This window comes from Patella vulgata, chromosome 6, assembly GCF_932274485.2.
Source record: "Patella vulgata chromosome 6, xgPatVulg1.2, whole genome shotgun sequence".
Taxonomy (NCBI): domain Eukaryota; kingdom Metazoa; phylum Mollusca; class Gastropoda; family Patellidae; genus Patella; species Patella vulgata.
This window is the reverse complement of record NC_065884.2, coordinates 15315998-15328079: the sequence shown is the minus strand read 5'-3', so window position 1 is coordinate 15328079 and position 12082 is coordinate 15315998. Positions and strand designations below refer to the sequence as shown.

The 12082-nt window shown below is 35.6% G+C and overlaps 1 protein-coding gene across 1 annotated transcript in view; it reads right to left on the bottom strand.

Annotated features, from left to right (window-relative positions):
• LOC126823850 (nitric oxide synthase, brain) overlaps positions 1-12082 on the bottom strand; it is a 70211-nt gene that overhangs the window by 23564 nt on the left and 34565 nt on the right. The window lies entirely within an intron of this gene.

The following is a 12082-nucleotide window of genomic DNA, read 5'->3' as shown; positions in this document are numbered from 1 at the left end:
TTTCTAGAATATCAAAATCGAACTCTGGATTCTACCTTTTAAAATCTGCTATTTATGTCACAAATAACCTGCAAATCACCACACGAAAATCAAAACAGCGAAAATGCGGTGTCGTAGATATGCATTCTTAATTAGACTTACAAATCTAATTCAATTCTACTTTGTATTCTGGTTATAAGAGAGCAAAGGTTCAAGTTATTGTCAATGACGTGAATGCCATGTTCAACGTAAACGCCAATAAATTGCAGTAATGTGAAAATATAGTCGCGAAAATATTGACTTTTTGAAAAGTTGAAAATCGCACTGTGTTTAATATTGTAAATAATCAAGCCAAACTGTGGTAATTACAGAGTTAATACCATTAATGCTACGTGTTTAGTGATTCGGGTATTTGTTTCTTTAGAACCCGACCGTAAACGGATAAAAAAAACAATTTCCAAACCCCCAATGTATTGTATTAGGACAAAACCCAATACCAAACCCCCAATGTATTGCATTTGGGCAAAACCCAATACCAAACCCCCAATGTATTGTATGAGAACAAATTCGAATGACTTCAGTGTCTTGTGTTAGAACAAAACCCAATGACCAATACCCAAGAACAAAACTCCATTATCTTGTATTAAAATAAAAGTCAGTGATCCGAATCTCAATGTCTTGCATTAGAACACTAGTTCCAATAATGTCTTGTATTAGAACAAAACCCCAATGTATTTTATTAGGACTAACCACAAGGCCAAAAACCCCAATGCCAAAACCCCAATATCTTTTGTTACTATTAACACTTAAGTACTAGATATCAAAACTCCCAATAATTCACATTACATGGGTTCGGCCTACATTCTACAAATTAATTTCATAATGATCGAGGCAGGTATCCAGGTGCTCTGATTTTGACCCAGTAGATAGCATAAACACATTACGGCACCATTAGAACACGCGCAATGAATATCTTTTGTCAACAAATCTCCTGGTTGTCAACACACTTAAAACCAGGAAGATAACATTACTTATAGTCTGTTTAAAATTATAGACGGAATTAGAACAGTTTTTTCGTAATGAAGTTTTCTTGAAATGTCAATGTCACAAATTTATTAGTAAAAAAAAGAGGTCGTTATGTCGTCTCGTGTGGGGATATATAGGTTTTCTTGATTGACCTGTAGCACCCAGCATGTTACTTCGTTGGTACGCAATATCTAGCATCGGCAACATGGACTTTTATTCCACGATACATGGGGTTTATGTGCAATTCCCGCCGTTTCTCTGACGGATATTGCAAGTTATTCATTTAAGCGGAAGCCTCAATGCTGTTTTAAAGATAATTCATTACATTCCTCCTTGATGCTCTAAGCGCACAAATTTATAACATAGTCGAAATTGAATGTTCAAAGGCGAGTTTGGCAGTAGAAGACGCCGTTTGAGTATTGTATAGGTTTGTGAAGACCAATAGTTAATTTCAGAAAATTATCTTTAAAACATCACGCATAGACAAACTTTCAAACGGCTTAAGTAAAGGTGTTAGTTATAACAGGGTTCATATTTTTAAAAATATATATTATATACTTTTCTATCAGCATCATCTCGCTAAAATTTTGTTGTATACTTTAGAATATCACATATTGACTGACGTTGCCAAATCCACGATCTACTTAACCAACTCTCTCGGCCGAAATCGGGTTGGAATCCGCTACATTAGTAAGCCATCGCCTTATACACTGAGCCAGATTTTGATTGATCGACTCGTGATAAACACCTAACACCACTACTCCCGAGACTTCAGACATTTAAAAACCTGTTATTGTATTTAAACCAATGGAGGAATATGTTGTTGGACGATGTCTTCTATCCAATAGCGGTACAATTATGATATACATGTTCAAAAAAAGTGATTCATTTCAATTAAAGAGAGCGAGAGAGAGAGAGAGAGAGAGAGAGAGAGGGAGGGTTTAACGCCCACTCGACACAAACTAGGTCATTTCGGGACTGACAAATGGTTCAATTTTTATTTCAAAATAAAATTGCACGTAGGGGTCTTTAGCAGTGAGAAGAAACCAGAGGACCCGGAGAAAACACACGAGGTTGGACAGGCGACCCTACTCCTTGTCACGCACAATCGGAGAATCGAAACCAGGCCAGTTGACTCAAGGACAGACCTTATGATGCAGCGCACACGCGCTAACCATTCGTCCATCCATTGATAAGCTTTACTTTTCTAAAACACTGGTCACCACTTATGTGGTATATCTACTGATAAAAATACCTTCAGCGAACCATCAACAAAGAAATGGACAAACAAACAAAGGACAAAAACCAGGTACTAAAATACGAGCCGACAAAATAGAAGGAAGAGTAGAACAGATTACTGAGTGACCAAAAAAACTCCAATGATGGGTTGCGCCGTCCTGCTATTCAATCCACTAGACCTAGGCAAATGTTATTTTATTTCACTCTTATTATATATTATATATACGCATGGTTATCACAAACATTGATCTGTTTTGCTTTTTTTAAAATACTAGGCGATATCACTTCGGTGGAAGCAGACATAAAACTATTTTACACAAGCAATGGTGCCATAAGACATAACAGGATTTATCAGGAACTTTCAATTTGTCAAGCCCCTGTTTGCTAGACTTAGCAGAACCATATGTAGCACCGGACTACTTAACTACGACAAAGTGTTTTTCACGATAAAAAGTGGAAAACTAACACAATAAATCATTGTTATAAATTGGCAGAGATTGCCCACTTTTTTCTCTCTAATTAATTAGATAAAAGTTGGAAGTATCGATCCACCCTGTGTGTGTGTGTTGACGTCTAATGTCAGCCTCTCACCAGATGGTACAATTCAATAACGTGGACTATAATACTCGTTACTTAATACAAAGATTTATCACCTACTTGTACGGAATTATACGATCCTTATATTTTACCTTAAAGAACGGGCCCCATGAACTACCTTCCTTATATTTTACCTTAAAGAAGTGGCCACATGAACTGTACCTTCCTTATATGTTACCTTAAAGAAGGGGGCTCATGAACTATCTTCCTTTTATGTTACCTTAAAGAAGGGGACCCACAATTGTTTAGATTTGTACGATCCTAATATTTTACCGTAAAAAGGGGACTCAACACTTACATGGAACTATACTGTCCTTGTCTTTTACCTTAAAGAAGTAGGCTGATGAATTACCTTCCCCACATGTTAAGTTAAGGAAGGGAATCCACAATTGTATATAATTATACGGTCCTTGTATTCTACCTTAAAGACGGAGCCAACCAACCGCATCATTACCATCTTCCGCCAAAATTCGTAATTTGGAATGCTGGAAATTTGAAATAGATTTACAAGAAATCTAGTACAGCTTTTAGAATAAAACCAATTACGATGGTAAAAATTTACTTTTACTTTGTATCCTGACAATAAAATAAATTGGTTTTGATTTCTTTATGTTCGTGCCTTAATTACGAAATATTTTCTTTTGTCAAATCTGTAACTTTATGCAAATTAGAGACTCTTGTCGGTTTATGCTTTTGCTTCGATTGGAAACTGAAGGTGTGAAACTGAATGTGTTTTGCGAGATGACCACATTACAGATTTTACAGCGGCAGACTTCCGCTTACTAAACTTAAATAAGAGTTCAACCCCAAAGGCAATCAATTTCCATCAATTACAGCAAGGTCAAAATCCAAGATGTCCTACTCCCTTCAAACGGTTTTAAAATCAAGAAGCAAAACATCCTATCTGATTTTGATATTTTAAATTAAATTCTAAATGTTTTAGTATCGGTGGTCGAATGGTCTACCACCTGTGCTTTAGATCACAAGGTCTGTCATTGAGTCTGTGACAAGGAGTAGCATCGCCTGTCCAACCTCGTGGGTTTCTCCCGGGCCCTTATTCACGAAAACTTAAACTAAGTTACAACCGAAATTTTAAGAAATACTGCAACTTCATTGGATATATGCAAATTGATTTTACTGGTCAGCCAATCGAATTGCAGTATTTCTTAAAATTTCGATTGTATCTTAGTTTAAGTTTTCCCCAGTTCCTCAGGTTTCCTTCCATTGCTTAAGACATATACGGGCAAACGAATTATTGAAATACAATTTAACCATACGTTAGTCCCGAGTTTGTGTCGAGTAGACGTTAAACTATATTCTGATAGCGTTGAGTGATTATAGTGTGTTTTACTGTTGTGTTTTTTATGGTTTCTCTATGGAGAAGGATATTGGATATTGTTTAGTCTAACGGAAACATCTAATTAACTTTAAGATTTATATAGTCTTGCTTAATGTCCACACTAATCTTCAACAGATCCTTGTCACAGAGGTAGTCATGTCATTAGGCACCCTTGGTGCATCCCTTCAGATTTTACTAGCTTGACTTCCATTCAGGAGTCTTTCAAAAGAGAAGATGGCATACAGACTCAAATGTACCACCGTACCTTCCAAATGTTTCTTATCTGTCACCTAAATGTACCTCCGTACCTTCCCAATGTTTCTTATGTCTTATCCAAATGTACCACCGGACAATCGAAAAAACATCCATATTACTTATCATTTAGAGACACTTATATAGTAAATGAACAGCAAATAAACTATACTTATTTAAAACATTTTATTGACAAATATCAAAAGTTCCCAATTCTTAGCGTAACCCCTAACACATTCTTATGGAAGAACAATTATTGATTAATACAGGCGACAATTCGAGGAGGAGTATTATCTTAATATTATGAAGTTTAACATATATTTCTTCATTAACAGAGTTAATGAATACCGTTGAGAGAATACAAGAATATTAGTAATTAGTATGTGTTATAACTAGTAATCGGTAATACTAATCAAAAGGTGTTTTAACAGAGCAATATAAATCAACGCCCTAATACGCAATGATTTAGCCGGACAAGTGATGGCCGCGGTGGCTGGCTCGCTAACCGGGCCGTCTCGGGTTCGCTCCGGGTATTGGCCGAGAAAGTTACCTGCGATTTTTCGGCGTAATTCCGCCTGTTCAGTGGTGTAGGGAGAAGGGTCTGGAAAAGCCAGTGTGTAGTCGTACGAATGAGACGAAAAACCGAGCTACGATACGTTATGTGGTGCAGGATGAAGTGCCTGGCACGGCTGGTGTCTAGTTGTTTGGATGGGACGAAAAATATTAATGGACGAATATAGCATTAATGGCCTCTGGGGACAGAAGAAGAACTGTTTAATAGCTATGAACTACTACCATTGAAACTTAGAACTGGGTCAGAATATTCATAAAAAAAAACTACCTCTGTCATCGATAAAGGGTTTCTTTGTTACACATCCATTAAGATGGCGAGAACAGTCCATTCATGACAAAAAATACTTGATTTGTTCCAATATATTTATGGCACATTAAATAGAGATTTGAGATTGACTCTTGTTAAATCTATTTAAAAAAGACGTTTTATACTTGTTGAAACGGTCACAGTAAAGAATATTGCAGTTTACACAAAACTGAGTAGTCTTTTGACTGCATCGAAAGGTCTGATAATTTAAACCTGGCAAAAACTATCAAACCTATCAAGTGAGTTTCCAGAGACATCCACGAAGAGTCGATACCTAAGGTGCGTTTAAGTATGTGGGAGGTGTGGGATGTGTAGGGAGGGGGTAGTGATTCTGAATACTGCATGGGAAAAAACTTGTTTCTCTATCGGTACAGCAGAAGGAGACAACATACGTTAAACACTTTTATTTTTCTAAACAAAACTGATTTGTCCAAACGCTAATTACATCAGGGTGAGGAGAAAACTAAAAGTGTATCGTAAAACGGGTGGCCCAGGCCTTTGCTAAGTGGAAATATTACAACATACATCATCATTGGGCCCTGTCGATTCGGAAATAAATGTAGTTTCGGAAAAATTCAATGATAATGGCGCATTGATGCAGATGTAACCATCTGTCACGTAGGCGTTTAGAGTTATAAGATATTGGGAATGTCCAGTTAACACGATTAAATGATGTCCAGTCTGTAGGCTATTAAAGGGTTAACAAGAGAACAAAGGTGAGTCTCATGACCTCTGGTAGTTAACCAAACTGATGTCCACTCATTATAATCCGCATCTTATTGTCAGATATTGAAATAAATAAATAGAGTTTATTATACAACTATGGCAGACAGACGATACAGTAATTGGAGATAGCTTTGGACGGTTAAATGTCCATTGACGAAGACGTGAATTAGGTCAGTTGGTAATTTGTTGCAATAGAGGATGGGATTTGAAGAAGCAGAATACAGGAAGATCTCTATTACCATACATGATAGCCATCTTCTTCCGTTTATTGAATTTGAAGAAACACAACGACCTGCTATGTCTGGTGTCAAGCGATTTTATTTTTAAATTAAAGGAACGATTCTAATATGAGTTTAATGCAATTGAACGTATTTAAAAGTACTCATAAATACAAAACCACCAAAACAATGTAAGATTTAGATAAAACAGCTAGCATTTCTTGCTATAATAGTTGCAGAATAGATACTTCAGAATGAATAATATTGAAAATTTCATTGACATTATTTTATTCTGAGCGAAGTTATCACTGTTTGAAGTTTTGACAAGATGTGACATAGATTGTTTATTATCGTAACAATGTCACTTGTTAATCGAGACTTCTACCTTTTAAATTAAACCATTAAATGGCGATCGTATTTCGATTCGTTTAAATCTCCACAATCTGATAACCTAGAGAGTTGATTATAGGCCTGTCATGTGAATAAATGTCTAAGTAACAATTTATATAACATTTGAAGCGAAAACAAAATACTGTAATACGCAGATTTTAGTTTTACATAATGCATCTTTAAAAAACACAACCATATATTCTAAAACCATAAATACAAAAGGGAGCCATGGTGGCTAAGGGAGTACGGCGCTGGCTCGCTAGCCTGGGGGTCGCTGGTTCGATCCCGGTGGTGGCCGAGAAAGTTCATCGGAATTTTCCGGCGTGGTTTCCAGAGGGCTTGACAAGGACATACTGTCTAGTCGTTCGGGTGGTACGAAAGACCGAGGTCTCGTGTAAACATTGGCGTGCACGTAAAAGAGCTCTTGGCAGTTGTAATTCGATATACGCGTAGAACGTAGCGCCGGTGTCCGGGCAACATTTCCCTGATCGCACACTGTATGACGCATGCCCGTCTTCATTAGCCCAGTCGGATCAGAACAGTAGGACGTTAAACCCATTTAATTTCATTTCATAAATACAAAAATACTTAATTCAAAAGGGAATAGAATGAGGCTTTAAAGTCTCGTCAACACAATAAATATCATTTTTATGGTTACACGTGCAATGCGGGGGTGGGGGGATTGTTAGAAGAACAGCATTTCCGTCTTCTTTTATTCACATTTCAAATGCCTAAGGTTGTTTACATGGCTGTGGGCGGAGCGAGCTTGTTTTTTCGTCTCATCCGGACGACAAGGCGCAGTTTGGTTGTCAGCACAGCAGGCACCATCTTTGACGGGTTAGAACCAGGCTTAAAAATACCGATGGTTCTATTCGGTCCACACTCAAATTGGATTCCGTGATATTCAAATCCAAAAGCCAAGTCCTCTAACGCTCATCTACCACAACCCCACTCCTTTTCATTCAAAGTCATAGCAAAGCCTGAACTACAAAGCGATAAACACGCACTTTAAAACATAAATAATATAAAAACCTTAAATGAAAATGCTTAACCTTAAACAACCCCTTAACATAAATAATATAAAAACCTTAAATGAAAATGCTTAACCGTAAACAACCCCTTAACATAATAAAGTTGACAAAATAGGAAACTTCGAATCCCTAAATATAAATATATAATTTCAGCTATTTTCTATTTTTGTTTAATCTCTGTGTCAAAAATAACCATCCTCCAGTCTCTTATGAATTTCATGTAACATAATACACAAATTATATTTAGTATTTAATTGGTTTCGTGTTTATTGAGGAGAGAGTATTATTTATATGTGAAAGTTAGTCTGTCCCGCCATTGAACACTTCACGATATTAATAAAGCTATTGAAAAATGAACATCAGATTGGCTTGTAATAAGTTTTATTTTTTCTAGCTTAAAACACGGAATATGAAAAATCAATGATCTTGATTATATAAATATTTAATGGATTGGCTGTTTTAAATCAACTTTCTCTCCTTTCTTTTACGAGTGTTACGAATATTGATAATTTGTCAACTTTTACGAAAATCAATTTTTCGAAAACTGCGTCTCGTGTCTCTATAGTAGAACTAAAGTCTTAACTGATACAATATTACAACAGCATTTGTTAATTATATAAAATTATTATCACGCGTTCTTCAATGTGTTATCATACCTTACCTCGTGTACGACGCTCATCACTACTTGAAATGAAGTGGGGTTTAACGTCTAAATTATTTATACGAACCGGGATAATGAAACAGGACATACTTCTACATTCCATCTACTCTTCGTCGGATTCTTTTCCCCACGGAGTTTTTTTTTTTAATCCGCTCTGATGACACCAAACATCAGTCAGCTGGACTTCATGTTTTAACTTGTTTTTATTATGACAAAGGGAGAAGATAACTCACCCACTGCACGTGTGAACTTGTAACACTGTGTTTTAAAGTGTCATTTTGATATACAGAGAGAGAGAGAGAAATGGGGTTTAACGTCCACTCGACACAAACTAAGTCATTTCGGGACTAACATTTTGATATACAAGAACTTATTTTTTCTTTTCTCTATGTTTTTACCCATTCCTTTTTTTATATATATGTAAATTTAATTTAACCTTTCGATAATATCATATCATCATGTATTGGACGTTAAATTTGTAATAAACAACAACAACATCTTAGTCGAATTCCAACAATCAAGGGTTCTTTTACGTGCATGCGAACGTATACAAAGGAGACCCTCGGGGTTTTGTACCAAGCGAACTGTCAAGGATCCTTTCACGCGCATGCGAACGAGTACAAAGTATACCCTCGGCGTCTTGCACCATCTGAACTGTCAAGGCGTCTTTTACGTGCATGCGAACGAACTCAGTATCTAGTTTTATTTAAAAACTAACCAATAATTATAGATAACTTCAGAAATTTAAAAATAAAGATAAAACAAGAAAGGATCTAAAAAAAAATATAACTGGAAAGCTTATTTAAAGTTCAATTATTGTAATAGAAAATATGACCGCGTTACAAGAAAGTCCTCTTAGTGTTCCGGAAATTAGGTTCTGATTTAGAGAAACTTAAAAAATATATATAGAACAATCTTGGGACTACTCGTAAATGGTACCTTGGGGAACGTAATGCAAAATGTCACATGAGACAATAGGTATCACAATTTTAAAGTTCAATTATTGTAATAGAATATATGACCGCGTTAAAAGGAAGTCCTCTTACTGTTCCGGAAACTAGGTTCTGATTTACAGGAACTTAAAAAATATAGAACAATCTTGAGACTACTCGTAAATGGTACCTTGGGGAACGTAATGCAAAATGTCACATGAGACAATAGGTATCACAATTTTAAAGTTCAATTATTGTAATAGAATATATGACCGCGTTAAAAGGAAGTCCTCTTACTGTTCCGGAAAATAGGTTCTGATTTACAGGAACTTAAAAAATATAGAACAATCTTGAGACTACTCGTAAATGGTACCACGGGGAACGTAATGCAAAATGTCACATGAGACAATAGGTATCACAATTTTAAAGTTCAATTATTGTAATAGAATATATGACCGCGTTAAAAGGAAGTCCTCTTACTGTTCCGGAAACTAGGTTCTGATTTACAGGAACTTAAAAAATATAGAACAATCTTGAGACTACTCGTAAATGGTACCTTGGGGAACGTAATGCAAAATGTCACATGAGACAATAGGTATCACAATTTTAAAGTTCAATTATTGTAATAGAATATATGACCGCGTTAAAAGGAAGTCCTCTTACTGTTCCGGAAACTAGGTTCTGATTTACAGGAACTTAAAAAATATAGAACAATCTTGAGACTACTCGTAAATGGTACCTTGGGGAACGTAATGCAAAATGTCACATGAGACAATAGGTATCACAATTTTAAAGTTCAATTATTGTAATAGAATATATGACCGCGTTAAAAGGAAGTCCTCTTACTGTTCCGGAAAATAGGTTCTGATTTACAGGAACTTAAAAAATATAGAACAATCTTGAGACTACTCGTAAATGGTACCACGGGGAACGTAATGCAAAATGTCACATGAGACAATAGGTATCACAATTTTAAAGTTCAATTATTGTAATAGAATATATGACCGCGTTAAAAGGAAGTCCTCTTACTGTTCCGGAAACTAGGTTCTGATTTACAGGAACTTAAAAAATATAGAACAATCTTGAGACTACTCGTAAATGGTACCTTGGGGAACGTAATGCAAAATGTCACATGAGACAATAGGTATCACAATTTTAAAGTTCAATTATTGTAATAGAATATATGACCGCGTTAAAAGGAAGTCCTCTTACTGTTCCGGAAACTAGGTTCTGATTTACAGGAACTTAAAAAATATAGAACAATCTTGAGACTACTCGTAAATGGTACCTTGGGGAACGTAATGCAAAATGTCACATGAGACAATAGGTATCACAATTTTAAAGTTCAATTATTGTAATAGAATATATGACCGCGTTAAAAGGAAGTCCTCTTACTGTTCCGGAAAATAGGTTCTGATTTACAGGAACTTAAAAAATATAGAACAATCTTGAGACTACTCGTAAATGGTACCACGGGGAACGTAATGCAAAATGTCACATGAGACAATAGGTATCACAATTTTAAAGTTCAATTATTGTAATAGAATATATGACCGCGTTAAAAGGAAGTCCTCTTACTGTTCCGGAAACTAGGTTCTGATTTACAGGAACTTAAAAAATATAGAACAATCTTGAGACTACTCGTAAATGGTACCTTGGGGAACGTAATCAAAATATCACATGAGACAAAAGGTATCAAAATTTTCTTTTTAATTTAAAAACCGTGTGAATATCAGGAGTACTAATCTGAATTTTCATCAAGAACGGCTCTTAAAGATTTATACTTTATTAGAATGACGAAACGCATCAGAAGAAAATATATCATATTTCACATTGAGTGTGAGATACCGTGAATAAATTATTATACACCAGATCCAATAGTGTGTTTTAATAAGTGTAGGAAAGTCAACCGGGGGTGTTAATTGGTATAGACAACTTATCGTCACGAAATCGTAGAAAGTTCATCAATATTGTATCCAAATTCTATGATAAATCGGGAAAAAAGAGCGTCCTGGCCTATAATATGTATATAGATAAAAATCGCAATAATTTTGTTATGAAAATCTAGGTTAGATGCCGTGATTTTATCATCCCTGGTGGAGTCGATTAAAATGTCAAAGGTCAGACTATAGTTCTGTACCTGAGATTTGGTTTATATACGGTTTGGTTATTGTTTACTGGTGTTTACTTAAAGTAGCTAAGCCTCTAATTCAGTATCATCCAAAACCTTCAACATTGATTGAAAACACGAATTATTTGTAAATTTTAAACAACATTGGTGTGGTGATCTTACCGGGAAAAGATGGGCTTCTGATATCCAATATTTAAGACAAAATAAACATTTTACGATTGGTACACGAATCGTGTACCATAATGCGTTTCAGCGCAATTTATAACAAGCGACCCGAAGAACGAGGTTAGACATATTGCACAAGTCATGTCAAACGGTGACCCCATATTCTTATCTGGGGAGCATGCGCAATAAATACTATCGGTATAGATTGAAATAATCAGTCGCTAGAGATTACCATTCGGTTGAGACTTCTGGCGTATTTCGCTGGACAAAACTGCTTTGAAATTAGAGTAAAAACGGAAACGATTGAATGTAAATCAGTTTATTTACATTCATATTACATTATTATATACGTTTGGAAACCCATGTGTGTCAATTTGTAGGTCCGAAATATTAGCGATTTAGCTCTTTTAAACAGTGTTTATTTAGAAGATTTACATTATGAATGGGATACAAAAATAAGCCAAAGGGGTAAATATATCAATTGCCCCCCCCCCCTGTGCTCGTATAATATATGTA